The following is a 15,259-nucleotide window of genomic DNA, read 5'->3' as shown; positions in this document are numbered from 1 at the left end:
CAAGGAGTTAACTAAACACCACAACAAATGAACCAAACATTAACTGAGCACCACATTGCACAATATAACATACTCCTAATAGAAGATCAGACAATTAACCAAACAATTGACTATAGCCAATTGTAGCAATTGTATTTGTTTCTCATGTATTGACTATAGCCAAATTCAATTTATTCCTCACATGGTATACAATAACAGAATGCACCCACAACTATTGAACATCACGTTGTAGAATTGAACCAAATAGTTAACTAAACACCACAACACAAATGAAACAAACATTAACTAAGCACCACATTGCACAATGTATGACCAAGCTGCATTAACTATTTCCTCTAAATTCAAGGCCCTTCGATATGCCCTCAAGAAATGGCATCTCAATCTGTACACAGTTAAGGCGCTCATTTCATACTGCAACAAAGTGATTCTGTACTTTGATGGACTGGAGGAGATTAGGCCTTTGTCTAGGCCGGAGTTTAATTTCAGGAGAATTGTGAAATTGCATCTGGAGTATATCCTCCATTGGCAATTTGTATATTGGAAGCAACGTTGTACAATACGAAGCATTAAAGTTGGTGAGGAAAACTCGAAATTTTTCCATGCCATGGCCACTGAAAGGTTTCGGAGAAACACAATTTCTTCAATTAAGAATTCAACAGGTGATGTGGTCTCCGATCACCAACAACTAGCTGGCATGTTTTGGTCTGATTTTAATCAGTGTATGGGCAGTGCAAAAGGAATCCACATGGGATTCAATTTGGACACCTTAATTGTGCATGTTAATGGCCTTGAGGATTTATCCCAGCCTTTTACAGACTCCGAGGTTGAATCTGTCATTAAGAACATGCCAACGGATCGTGCTCCTGGTCCCGATGGTTTTACTGGCCTGTTCTTAAAGAAGTGTTGGCCAATCCTAAAGGAGGATTTCATGCAACTTCTCAAGGAGTTCTATGAGGGCAGATGCAATCTGGAATGTCTTAACACATCATTAATTACTCTGATCCCCAAAAAGCTGAGCCCTGAAGTTGTTGGCGACTTTCGGCCCATCTCTTTGACCAACACGTTCTTGAAGTTTTTGACTAAGCTGCTTGCTAACCGCCTTCAGAAAGTGATCCTCAGATGCATCCACCGCAATCAATATGGTTTTCTTCGGTGTCGTTCTATTCAAGATTGCCTGGCCTGGTGTTTTGAGTATATACACCAATGCAAGGCTTCGAAGCGGCCCATCGTCCTTCTTAAGCTGGATTTCATGAAGGTGCTACCTCTTGAGCACTGCGTTGGTTTTCCCCGAAGAAGAAGGGATGATGCAGCAAAGTAGCGTAAGTATTTCCCTCAGTTTTTGAGAACCAAGGTATCAATCCAGTAGGAGGCTACGCGCGAGTCCCTCGTACATGCACAAAACAAATAAATCCTCGCAACCAATGCAAATAGGGGTTGTCAATCCCTATAAGGCCACTTACGAGAGTGAGATCTGATAGATATGATAAGATAATATTTTTGGTATTTTTATGATAAAGATGCAAAGTAAAATAAAGACAAAGGAAATAGCAAAGGAAATAACTAAGTATTAGGAGATCAATATGATAAAGATAGACCCAGGGGCCATAGGTTTCACTAGTGGCTTCCCTCGAGAGCATAAGTATTCTATGGTGGGTGAACAAATTACTGTTGAGCAATTGACAGAATTGAGCATAGTTATGAGAATATCTAGGTATGATCATGTATATAGGCATCACATCCGAGACAAGTAGATCGACTCCTGCCTGCATCTACTACTATTACTCCACTCATCGACCGGTATCCAGCATGCATCTAGAGTATTAAGTTAAAAAACAGAGTAACTCCTTAAGCAAGATGACATGATGTAGAGGGATAGACTCATGCAATATGAAGAAAACCCATCTTGTTATCCTCGATGGCAACAATACAATACGTGCCTTGCTGCCCCTACTGTCACTGGGAAAGGACACCGCAAGATTGAACCCAAAGCTAAGCACTTCTCCCATTGCAAGAATGATCAATCTAGTAGGCCAAACCAAACTGGTAATTCGAAGAGACTTGCAAAGATAACCAATCATACACAAAAGAATTCAGAGAAGATTCAAATATTATTCATAGATAGACTTGATCATAAACACACAATTCATCGGTCTCAACAAACACACCACAAAAAGAAGATTACATCGAATAGTTCTCCACAAGAGAGGGGGAGAACATTGTATTGAGATCCAATAGGAGAGAAGAAGCCATCTAGATACTAACTATGGACCCGTAGGTCTGAGGTAAACTACTCACACTTCATCGGAGGGGCTCTGGTGTTGATGTAGAAGCCCTCCGTGATCGATGCCCCCTCCGGTGGAGCTCCGGAATAGGCCCCAAGATGGGATCTCGTGGATACAGAAAGTTACGGCAGTGGAATTAGGTTTTTGGCTCTGTATCTGATCGTTTGGGGGTACGTAGGTATATATAGGAGGAAGGAGTACGTCGGTGGAGCAACATGGGGCCCACGAGGGTGGAGGGCGCGCCTGGGGGGGGGGGGTAGGCGCGTCCCCTACCTCATGGCCTCCTCTTTTCTTTCTTGACGTAGGGTCCAAGTCTCCCGGGTTTCATTCCGTTTGGACTCCGTTTGATATTCCTTTTCTTCGAAACCCTAAAACAGGCAAAAAACAGCAATTCTGGGCTGGGCCTCCGGTTAATAGGTTAGTCCCAAAAATTATATAAAAGTGGATAATAAAGCCCAATAATGTCCAAAATAGTAGATAATATAGCATGGAGCAATCAAAAATTATAGATACGTTGGAGACGTATCAAGCATCCCCAAGCTTAATTCCTGCTCGTCCTCGAGTAGGTAAATGATAAAAACAGAATTTTTGATGCGGAGTGCTACTTGGCATAATTTTAATGTAATTATTTTTAATTGTGGTATGAATATTCAGATCCGAAAGATTCAAGACAAAAGTTCATATTGACATAAAAATAATAATACTTCAAGCATACTAACATGGCTAAAGAAAGTTATCCCTACAAAATCATATAGTCTGGCTATGCTCCATCTTCACCACACAAAATATTTAAATCATGCACAACCCCGATGACAAGACAAGCAATTGTTTCATACTTTAGACATTCTCAAAACTTTTTCAATTTTCATGCAATAAATGAGCGTGAGCCATGGACATAGCACTATAGGTGGAATAGAATGGTGGTTGTGGAGAGGACAAAAAGGGGAAGATAGTCTCACATCAACTAGGCATATCAACGGGCTATGGAGATGCCCATCAATCGATATCAATGTGAGTGAGTAGGGATTGCCATGCAACGGATGCACTAGAGCTATAAGTATATGAAAGCTCAAAAAGAAACTAAGTGGGTGTGCATCCAACTTGCTTGCTCATGAAGACCTAGGGCATTTTGAGGAAACCCATCATTGGAATATACAAGCCAAGTTCTATAATGAAAAATTCCCACTAGTATATGAAAGTGATAACATGAGAGACTCTCTACTATGCAGATCATAGTGCTACTTTTTAGCACAAGTGTGGTAAAAGGATAGTAGCATTATCCCATCTCTCTTTTTCTCTCATTTTTTTATTTGGGCCTTTTATTCTTTTTTATGGCCTCTTTTCTTTCGTTCTTTTTTTTCGTCCGGAGTCTCATCCCGACTTATGGGGGAATCATAGTCTCCATCATCCTTTCCTCACTGGGACAATGCTGTAATAATGATGATCATCACACTTTTATTTTTCTTACAACTCAACAATTACAACTCGATACTTAGAACAAAATATGACTCTATATGAATGCCTCCGGCGGTGTACCGGGATATGCAATGAATCAAGAGTGACATGTATGAAAGAATTATGAATGGTGGCTTTGCCACAAATACGATGTCAACTACATGATCATGCTAAGCAATATGACAATGCTGGAGTGTGTCATAATAAAAAGAACGGTGGAAAGTTGCATGACAATATATCTCGGAATGGCTATGGAAATGCCATAATAGGTAGGTATGGTGGCTGTTTTGAGGAAGGTATATGGTGGGTGTATGATACCGGCGAAAGGTGCGCGGTATTAGAGAGGCTAGCAAAGGTGGAAGGGTGAGGGTGCATATAATCCATGGACTCAACATTAGTCATAAAGAACTCATACACTTATTGCAAAAATCTACAAGTTATCAAAGCAAAGTATTATGCGCATGCTCCTAGGGAGATAGATTGGTAGGAAAAGACCATCGCTCGTCCCCGACCGCCACTCATAAGGAAGACAATCAATAAATAAGTCATGCTCCGACTTCATCACATAACGGTTCACCGTACGTGCATGCTACGGGAATCACAAGCTTCAACACAAGTATTTCTCAAATTCACAACTACTTAACTAGCACAACTTTAATATTACCATCTCCATATCTCAAAACAATTATCAAGTATCAAACTTCTCATAGTATTCAACACACTCATAAGCAAGTTTTATTATTAATCTTGTGTACCAAGCATATTAGGATTTTAAGCAAATTACCATGCTATTTAAGACTCTCAAAATAATCTAAGTGAAGCATGAGAGATCAATAGTTTCTATAAAACAAATCCACCACCGTGCTCTAAAAGATATAAGTGAAGCACTAGAGCAAAATTATATAACTCAAAAGATATAAGCAAAGCACATAGAGTATTCTAACAAATTCCAAATAATGTATGGCTCTCTCAAAAGGTGTGTACAGAAAGGATGATTGTGGTAAACTAACAAGCAAAGACTCAAATCATACAAGACGCTCCAAGCAAAACACATATCATGTGGCGAATAAAAATATAGCTCCAAGTAAAGTTACCGATAGAAGTAGACGAAAGAGGGGATACCTTCCGGGGCATCCCCAAGCTTTGGCTTTTTGGTGTCCTTAGATTATCTTGGGGGTGCCATGGGCATCCCCAAGCTTAGGCTCTTGCCACTCCTTGTTCCATAATCCATCAAATCTTTACCCAAAACATGAAAACTTCACAACACAAAACTTAAAGAAGAAAATCTCGTGAGCTCCGTTAGCGAAAGAAAATAAAAGACCACTTCAAGGTACTGTAATGAACTCATTATTTATTTATATTGGTGTTATACCTACTGTATTCCAACTTATCTATGGTTTATAAACTATTTTACTAGCCATAGATTCATCAAAACAAGCAAACAACACACAAAAAACAGAATCTGTCAAAAACAGAACAGTCTGTAGAAATCTGTAGCTAGCGCAAGATCTGGAAGCCCAAAAATTCTAAAATAAATTGCTGGACGTGAGGAATTTATATATTAATCATCTGATAAATGAATTAACTAAATAGAACTTTCCAAATAAAAATGGCAGTAGTTCTCGTGAGCACTAAAGTTTCTGTTTTGTACAGAAAGTTCAACAAGACTTTCCCCAAGTCTTCCCAACGGTTATACTTGGCACAAACACTAATTAAACACACAAAAACACAACCAAAACAGAAGCTAGATAAATTATTTATTACTAAACAGGATCAAAAAGCAAGGAATACAAATAAAATGGGGTTGCCTCCCAACAAGCGCTATCGTTTAACGCCCCTAGCTAGGCATAACAAGCAAGAATAGATCTAGGTATTGCCATCTTTGGTAGGCAATCCATAAGTGGCTCTCGTAATAGATTCATAAGGTAATTTAATTTTCTTTCTAGGAAAGTGTTCCATGCCTTTCCTTAATGGAAATTGGAATCTAATATTTCCTTCCTTCATATCAATAATTGCACCAATCGTTCTAAGGAAAGGTCTACCAAGAATAATAGGACATGAAGGATTGCAATCTATGTCAAGAACAATAAAATCTACAGGCACATAATTCCTATTTGCAACAATAAGAACATCATTAATTCTTACCATAGGTTTCTTAATAGTGGAATCCGCAAGGTGCAAGTTTAGAGAGCAATCATCAAAATCACGGAAACCTAACAAATCACAAAAAGTCTTTGGAATCGTGGAAATGCTAGCACCCAAATCACATAAAGCATAGCATTCATGATCTTTAATTTTAATTTTAATAGTTGGTTCCCACTCATCATAAAGTTTTCTAGGGATAGAAACTTCCAATTCAAGTTTTTCTTCATAAGATTGCATCAAGGCATCAACGATATGTTTAGTAAACGCTTTATTTTGACTATAAGCGTGAGGAGAATTTAGCACGGATTGCAACAAGGAAATACAATCAATCAAAGAGCAATTTTCATAGTTAAATTACTTGAAATCCATAATAATAGTGGGTTTAGCAACATCTAGGGTTTTAATTTCTTCAATCCCACTTTTATCAAATTTAGCATCATGATCAACAAATTCCGAATTCTTGGAACGCCTTCTAGGTAAAGGTGGATCATATTCAGTCCCATAATTATCAAGATTCATATTGCAAAACAAAGATTTAATAGGGGACACATCAATAACTTTTAGATCTTCATCTTTATTTTCATAGGAACTAGAAGAACACGCTCTTCTAAAGGCATCTTTCTTAGCACGCATCCTAGCGGTTCTTTCCTTGCACTCATCAATGGAAATTCTCATGGCTTTGAGAGACTCATTGATATCATTCTTAGGTGGAATAGATCTAAGTTTCAAAGAATCAACATCAAGAGCAATTCTATCAACGTTCCTAGCCAAATCATCAATCTTAAGCAATTTTTCTTCAATCCTAGCATTAAAATTCTTTTGCGAAGTAATAAATTCTTTAATATTAGATTAAAAATCAGAGGGCATCTTATTATAATTTCCATAAGAATGGAATTACCATAATTATTATAGGGATTACTAGGATAAGGCCTAGGATTGAAATTTCCTCTATATACGTTGTTACCAAAATTGTCCCTACCAACAAAATTCACATCCATAGATTCATTATTATTCTCAATCAAAGTAGACAAGGCCATATCATTAGGATCAGAAGAAACACTCGTATTAGCAAATAATTTCATAAGTTCATCCCTCTTTCCACTCAAAACATTAATTTCTTCTATCGCATGCACCTTTTTATTAGTAGATCTTTTAGTATGCCATTGAGAATAATTAATCATAATATTATCTAGGAGTTTAGTAGCTTCTCCTAAGGTGATTTCCATAAAAGTGCCTCCTGCGGCCGAATCTAAAAGATTTCTAGAAGAAAAATTCAATCCGGCATAAAAATTCTGAACAATCACCCACAAATTTAAACCATGAGTAGGGCAATTACATATCATTAATTTCATTCTCTTCCAAGCTAGTGCAACATGGTCATGATCAAGTTGCTTAAAGTTCGTAATATCGTTTCTAAGAGAGATGATCTTAGCGGGAGGAAAATACTTAGAGATAAAAGCATCTTTGCACTTGTTCCATGAATCAATACTATTTTTAGGCAAAGACAAAAACCAAGCTTTAGCAGATCTCTAAGCGAAAAAGGAAATAGCTTCAATTTAACAATATCATTATCCACATATTTCTTCTTTTGCATGTCACACAAATCAACGAAGCTATTTAGATGGGTAGCGGCATCTTCACTAGGAAAGCCGGAAAACGGATCTTTCATGACAAGATTCAGCAAAGCAGTATTAATTTCACAAGATTCAGCATCGGTAAGAGGAGTAATCGGAGTGTTAATAAAATCATTGTTGTTGGTATTGGTGAAGTCACACAATTTAGTATTATCTTGAACAATCATGACAAGCAAGCAAACTAACACACAAGCAAACAAGAAGCAATCGGGCAAAAGAGGCAAATAGAGAAAGAGAGGGAGGATAGAGAGAGAGGGCGAATAAAACGGCAAGGGTGAAGTGGGAGAGAGGAAAACGAGAGGCAAATGGCAAATAATGTAATGCGGGAGATAAGGGTATGTGATGGGTACTTGGTATGTTGACTTTTGCAAAGACCTCACCGGCAACGGCGCCAGAAATCCTTCTTGCTACCTCTTGAGCACTGAGTTGGTTTTCCCCGAAGAGGAAGGGATGATGCAGCAAAGTAGCGTAAGTATTTCCCTCAGTTTTTGAGAACCAAGGTATCAATCCAGTAGGAGGCTACGCGCGAGTCCCTCGTACCTACACAAAACAAATAAATCCTTGCAACCTACGCAAATAGGGGTTGTCAATCCCTATAAGGCCACTTACGAGAGTGAGATCTGATAGATATGATAAGATAATATTTTTGGTATTTTTATGATAAAGATGCAAAGTAAAATAAAGGCAAAGGAAATAGCAAAGGAAATAACTAAGTAGTAGGAGATCAATATGATAAAGATAGACCCCGGGGCCATAGGTTTCGCTAGTGGCTTCTCTTGAGAGCATAAGTATTCTACGGTGGGTGAACAAATTACTGTTGAGCAATTGACAGAATTGAGCATAGTTATTAGAATATCTAGGTATGATCATGTATATAGGCATCACGCCCGAGACAAGTAGACCGACTGCTGACTACATCGACTACTATTACTCCACTCATCGACCGCTATCCAGCATGCATCTAGAGTATTAAGTTAAAAAATAGAGTAATGCCTTAAGCAAGATGACATGATGTAGAGGGATAGACTCATGCAATATGAAGAAAACCCCATCTTGTTATCCTCGATGGCAACAATACAATACGTGCCTTGCTGCCCCTACTATCACTGGGAAAGGACACCGCAAGATTGAACCCAAAGCTAAGCACTTCTCCCATTGCAAGAATGATCAGTCTAGTAGGCCAAACCAAACTGATAATTCAAAGAGACTTACAAAGATAACCAATCATACACAAAATAATTCAGAGAAGATTCAAATATTATTCATAGATAGAATTGATCATAAACCCACAATTCATCGGTCTCAACAAACACACCACAAAAAGAAGATTACATCGAATAGTTCTCCACAAGAGAGGGGAGAACATTGTATTGAGATCCAAAAAGAGTGAAGAAGCCATCTAGCTACTAACTATGGACCTGTAGGTCTGAGGTAAACTACTCACACTTCATCGGAGGGGCTATGGTGTTGATGTAGAAGCCCTCCGTGATCGATGCCCCCTCCGGTGGAGCTCCGAAACTGGCCCCAAGATGGGATCTCGTGGATACAGAAAGTTTTGGTGGTGGAATTAGGTTTTTGGCTCCGTATCTGATCGTTTGGGGGTACGTAGGTATATATAGGAGGAAGGAGTACGTCGGTGGAGCAACAGGGGGCCCACGAGGGTGGAGGGCGTGCCTGGGGGGTAGGCGCACCCCCCATACCTCGTGGCCTCCTCTTTTCTTTCTTGACGTAGGGTCCGAGTCTCTCAGGTCTTGTTCATTGAGAAAATCACGTTCCCGAACGTTTCATTCCGTTTGGACTCCGTTTGATATTCCTTTTCTTCAAAACCCTAAATTAGGCAAAAAACAACAATTCTGGGCTGGGCCTGCGGTTAATAGGTTAGTCCCAAAAATAATATAAATGTGGATAATAAAGCCCAATAATGTCCAAAACAGTAGATAATATAGCATGGAGCAATCAAAAATTATAGATACGTTGGAGACGTATCAGAAGGCCTTCGACACAATTGAGCATGAAGTTATTCTCAGAATTTTGCAATGCAAGGGTTTTGAATCCCGTTGGACTGGATGGTTTAATAGCATATTGTCTATGGGATCTTCTTCTATGCTCCTCAACGGTGTGCCGGGCAATCATTTTGTTTGCAGAACGGGCATGCGTCAATGGGATCCCCTATCACCGTTGTTGTTTGTGATCGCGGTTGATTTATTACAATCTGTAGTCAACGAGATGTGTTCCAGGAACATCCTTTCATTGCCAATCCCAACCAGCTCCAGCGACTACCCGATTGTACAATATGCCGACAACACTTTAATTGTCCTGCCTGCGATCGATGATCAGCTTATTGCTTTCAAGGAGATGCTTGACACTTTTGCGGCGTCAATAGGATTACGTGTCAACTTTAGTAAATCCTCACTCATTCCAATCAATATGAGTGATGAGGAAGGTGCTAGGGTGGCTTCTTTGCTCGGATGCGACGTTGGGTCCATGCCATTCACGTATCTAGGATTGCCAATGGGAACTTCTAGACCTACAATCTATGATCTGCTGCCTCTGGTCGATCGCGTCGAGCGACATTTATCTGCTTCCTCATGCTTGCTAAATCAAGTAAGCCGACTGCAACTTCTACATTCGGTGTTGTGCTCCATGCCAATATATTTCTTGTGTACCTTATCTCTTCCCAAGGGCATTTTGCAGCAATTAGAGCGAATCATGAGACAATGCCTGTGGAGAGGCAACACGGATAACCCACGCCAATCATTGGCTTCTTGGGATATGGTCTATCACCCTAAGAAATACGGTGGTTTGGGTGTCCTTAATTTGGGCATTCCAAATGAGGCTTTGTTACTAAAGCATCTCTTCAAGTTCTTTAATAAGGTTAACGTGCCTTGGGTCACTTTAATTTGGGACACTTATTACGCATCGTCACCGCCTCAAAGCACCCAGATCTGTGGCTCCTTTTGGTGGCGTGATGTCATGCGTTTATATACCAATTTCTGCAAGCTCGTTGTTCCACAAGTTCATGTTGGCGACACGGAGCTTTTTTGGCTCGATCGTTGGCAGCTGGGAAATCGTGTTGTCCTATTACAGGAGTGCTTCCCAAGGCTACATTCATTTGTAGTTGATGATGCAATCACTGTCAAGGAGTTTATGGAGCTGCCTGATGCCTTGGATCACTTCCATCTGCCTCTCTCACAGGAGGCTTATTCTGAATTCTCACAACTCCAGGCCCTGCTGCCTTTGATCAACCTGGATGGGGAGAGCAAAGACATTTGGAAATGGCCTTCGAAGTCTGGTGCTTTTATGTCAAAGATGTACTAGGACTCATGCTTCTCCCACCTAGTGGTTGACCCCATCCTCAAATGGATTTGGAAGTGTGCATGCACGTTCAAGTTCAAGGTGTTTGGCCGGCTTCTCTTAATGGATCGTTTGAACACTAGGGATATGAAGCAACACCGACATTGGATCATCCAGGATGACACATGTGTGCTATGCAACATTGCACAACACGAGGATTGGGCTCATCTTTTCTTTGCTTGCAACTTTAGTCAAAGGGTTTGGAACTATCTTGGGATATCTTGGTCCGTTCAACCGAACCAAACCACATAAGAGATGGCTCAATCAGTTAGGAGGGATTTTGGTCATCCTTTTTTCACTGAGGTTGTCTTCACTGCTACTTGGAATATTTGGACACAAAGGAATGGGAAGATCTTCAAAAATGAGCAACCTTCTTTTAGAGCTTGGAGAAGGAACTTTATCCATGACATTTCTCTTCTATCTCATAAAATTAGATGTAAATATAAAGATAGCTTACTGTCTTGGATAGCTAACCTTTCATAGACCCTTTTTGTAAGTATCTCTTCTCTTTTCTTGTAAACTTGTAACTTTCCTTTTTCAATTAATAAAGGACTATGAGGCTGTTGCCTTGTAGTATATAGTCAAAAAACAAAGCATGCTTGACAACTTGGAAATATAGCAATTGTATTCGTTTCTCATGTATTTTGTAAAGATAAGTTCGATTTATTTCTCACATGGAAGACAATACAAAATTGCAGCCTAAAGAATTGAACATCACATTTGCATAATTGAATCAAATAGTTAACTGAAGACGACAACTAATTAACAAAACAGTTAATAAGTGAGCACCACACTACACGACATATAGAATATATACACTAGAGCAACAGATTGCGTGGCAAAATTAGATAGCACAATTCACTAGAATTTGTGAAGGAAAGGCAGGAGTAGCACACGCAACGGGTAAATCGAGCATGCTTAACCGGCGTAGCTAGCAAATGGCAAGGTGCTCCTCCAAGATCTGGGGTCAGCACGAATGGCAGCCATCGCGACCTCACCCCCGCGTGCGGCCACGATATGCTTCTCCGCTGCCAAATGCTCCTTGAGATCCTGGCTATACTGCATGCACCATGGCTTAGGGCAACGCTTATTTGGTGGAAGGGTCGGTGATTTGGGTGGAAGGTGTCGCGCTCGCGTCGGCGGTAGGGGCATGTGGAATGTGGAAGGAGGAGGAGGATGGGGGTCGGGTGTGGATTACCTGCGTGGATAGACGAGGTCGAGCAGCGTGAAGGAGGGTCGCCGACGAGGAGGTGGCGCTGCAAGCAAGGAGTGAAGGTTTCAACTTGGAAAGGAAGGTGAAAACAGGGGAAATGTGGCTTTTGGTAAGGGGGAGGGGCGGGGAAGTAGATATTACCGCTGAAGCCGAAAATTTGGAATCGCTTCACCGAAAAAACTAGCGCGCAAAGTGTTATCAGACACGGTCCCTTATTCAAAACTGTGTATGATATGTGAACATCACAAACAATTCAGATAGCTTAACCCGTGTGTGATGAGTTTGAATGTCAAAAATTTTGGTTTGAATTTTCATGGTTACAGTGGTCATCCACGTCATTGCAGAATTTGGGTACACAAAAGAGACTACAGCACACCCACACTTCTTAATCAAGAAAATTCAGCAATTAAAGAGAGCTAGCTGACCTAAACATTACTCTAACAAATTAAAGACTGGCACTCTTAATTAAACAAAACAAAGAGTACTACTACGGTTGGTGCTCGTCGATCTCCGCCGCCGCCTCCATGTCCAGCTCGCGCCCAACGGTCTCCTGGGGAAGGGGCTCCATGGCATCCATCGCACCTTACTCGGCAACCATCTCGCCATCCGTGTCCGCCATATCTTTGGAAAAGGCCGCCACGAGCTGGGCGTGGGCGGACACGATCTATGTTTGGACAGGCTCTGTCGTCGCAAGGTATGCGGCGGAGGAACGGATGGCTGCCCGAATGCTCTCAGCGATTACCAGCTCTTTGGCCGTGGGTTACCAACCGTTGTCGGAGAAACTTCGTTCGATTTGTGCGGTGACCGCCAGGAGCTAGGCATGGGCGGCCTCGACATGGTCATGGGCGGCCTCCATCAGGGCTAAGGCCGCCGCTGTGGAACGGACAATTATTATGCCGCTCTCGCCAGTTGTTATCCCTGAGCCAGATGTTGCTGCCACCACCTGAGAAGCAACAGCATCCGTTTGGGCCGCCATGGCCGCCCAGTCGCAGATTGTGGCCGCTCTCATGCACCTTGTTAGCATGCGCATTGCGGCTGTGGCCACGCTCTTGCTGGAGTGGGCCACCGAAGTTGCCCCCATGACGCAGGTCCACGTGCCCATCTTTCACCAGCGACGATTGAACAGTGAAATGATATTTGGGGAGCAAGCTAGTGTGCTTGTTATGCCGGTTGTGGACTATAGCCGATGCACCTTCTCGCGTAAGCCATAGGCGTACTATACACCGACGATGCTCCAGGATATTTTGTGATGCGTCTCACACGATTGGTGATAATAAACTGTGTGCAATCTACTTGATTTTAATCTTCATTAGAATTCCATAATGGGGTCACAGCGGCAATGGATGGTGTTTAAATTGCTAGACCTTTTATCTGTAGTGAACATGCAACTATATGTGTGTCGTAAAATAATTGGAATTATTCAGGGTTCGTTTGAACATTCTATACATTAAATTGGTTTTCTAGCCATTTCAGGTGCACAATTCAAAATTAAAATACATGCACATGCTCTGGTGCACCAACATGGGTTGTAAAATCATATATGTGCCCAAGGGTTTATGCTTATCTCCCATGCAAGAAATGGGGATGAAATTCGAACACCACGGCACCGTGGCTCTCCGGCAAACGTCGACGTACATGCTTTTGAAATTCTAGTAAATCCAAAATTTTTCTGAAATTCAAGCATCGCACGCTCCCTCTACCATCGAGATTGGTGTTTGCGTTGAGCATAGACATGATTGGATTATGTCTATTGCAATACGGTTATTCATTTAAGGAGAATAATGGTTACTCTGTTTATTTGAATAATACCTTCAATGGTCTTGCACCTAAAATGAATGGTTCATTGAATCTCGATCATAGTGATACACATGTTCATGCCAATAAGATAGTAATGATAGTACCACCTGCTTGTGGCACTGCCACGTAAGTCATATCGGTATAAAACGCATGAAGAAGCTCCATGTTGATGGATCTTTGGGCTCACTCGTTTTGAAAAGTTTGAGGCATGCGAACCATGTCTATTGGTGTATATGCATGAAGAAACTCCATGCAAATGGACCGTTTGGACTCACTTGATTTTGGATCACTTGAGACATGCAAATCATACCACATGGGCAAGATGACAGAAAGCCTCGTTTTTCAGTAAAATGGAACTAGAAAGCAACTTGTTGGAAGTAATACATTTTGATGTGTGCAGTCCAATGAGTGCTGAGGCATGTAGTGGATATCGTTATGTTCTTACTTCACAGATGATTTGAGTAGATGTTGAGTATATTTACTTGATGAATCACGAGTCTGAATTATTGAAAGGTTCAAGTAATTTCAGGGTGAAGTTGAAAGATCGTCGTGACAAGAGGATAAAATATCTATGATATGATCATAGAGATGAATATCTGAATTACGAGTTTGGCACAGAATTAAGACATTGTGGAAATTGTTTCACAACTAATACAGCCTGGAACACCATAGTGTGATGGTGTGTCCGAACATCATAACTGCACCCTATTGGATATGATGCATACCATGATGTCTCTTATCGAATTACCACGATAGTTTATGGGTTAGGCATTAGAGACAACCACATTCACTTTAAATAGGGCACCACGTAATTCCGATGAGATGACACCGTATGAACTATGGTTTAGAGAAACCTAAGCTGTCATTTCTTAAAAGTTTGGGGCTGCGACGCTTATGTGAAAAAGTTTCAGGCTGATAAGCTCGAACCCAAAGCGGATAAATGCATCTTCATAGGACACCCAAAACATTTGGGTATACCTCCTGTCTTAGATCCGAAAGCAATAAGGGATTGTTTCTAGAATCGGGTCCTTTCACGAGGAAAAGTTTCTCTCGAAAGAATTGAGTGGGAGGATGGTGGAGACTTGATGAGGTTATTGAACCGTCTCTTCAACTAGTGTGTGGCAGAGCACAAGGAGTTGTTCCTGTGGCACCAACACCAATTGAAGTGGAAGCTTATGATAGTGATCATGAAACTTCAGATCAAGTCACTACCAAACCTCGTGGGATGACAAGGATGCGTACTACTTCAGAGTGGTACGTAATCCTGTCTTGGAAGTCATGTTGCTAGACAACAATGAACCTACGAGCTATGGAGAAGCGATGGTGGGCCCAGATTCCGATAAATGGCTCAAGGCCATAAAATCCGAGAGAGGATCCAT

This window comes from Triticum urartu, chromosome 5A (genome assembly GCF_056163025.1).
Source record: "Triticum urartu cultivar PI428250 chromosome 5A, HENAU_Tu73, whole genome shotgun sequence".
Taxonomy (NCBI): domain Eukaryota; kingdom Viridiplantae; phylum Streptophyta; class Magnoliopsida; order Poales; family Poaceae; genus Triticum; species Triticum urartu.
The sequence above is the reverse complement of the archived record's forward strand: the minus strand, read 5'-3'. Positions refer to the sequence as shown.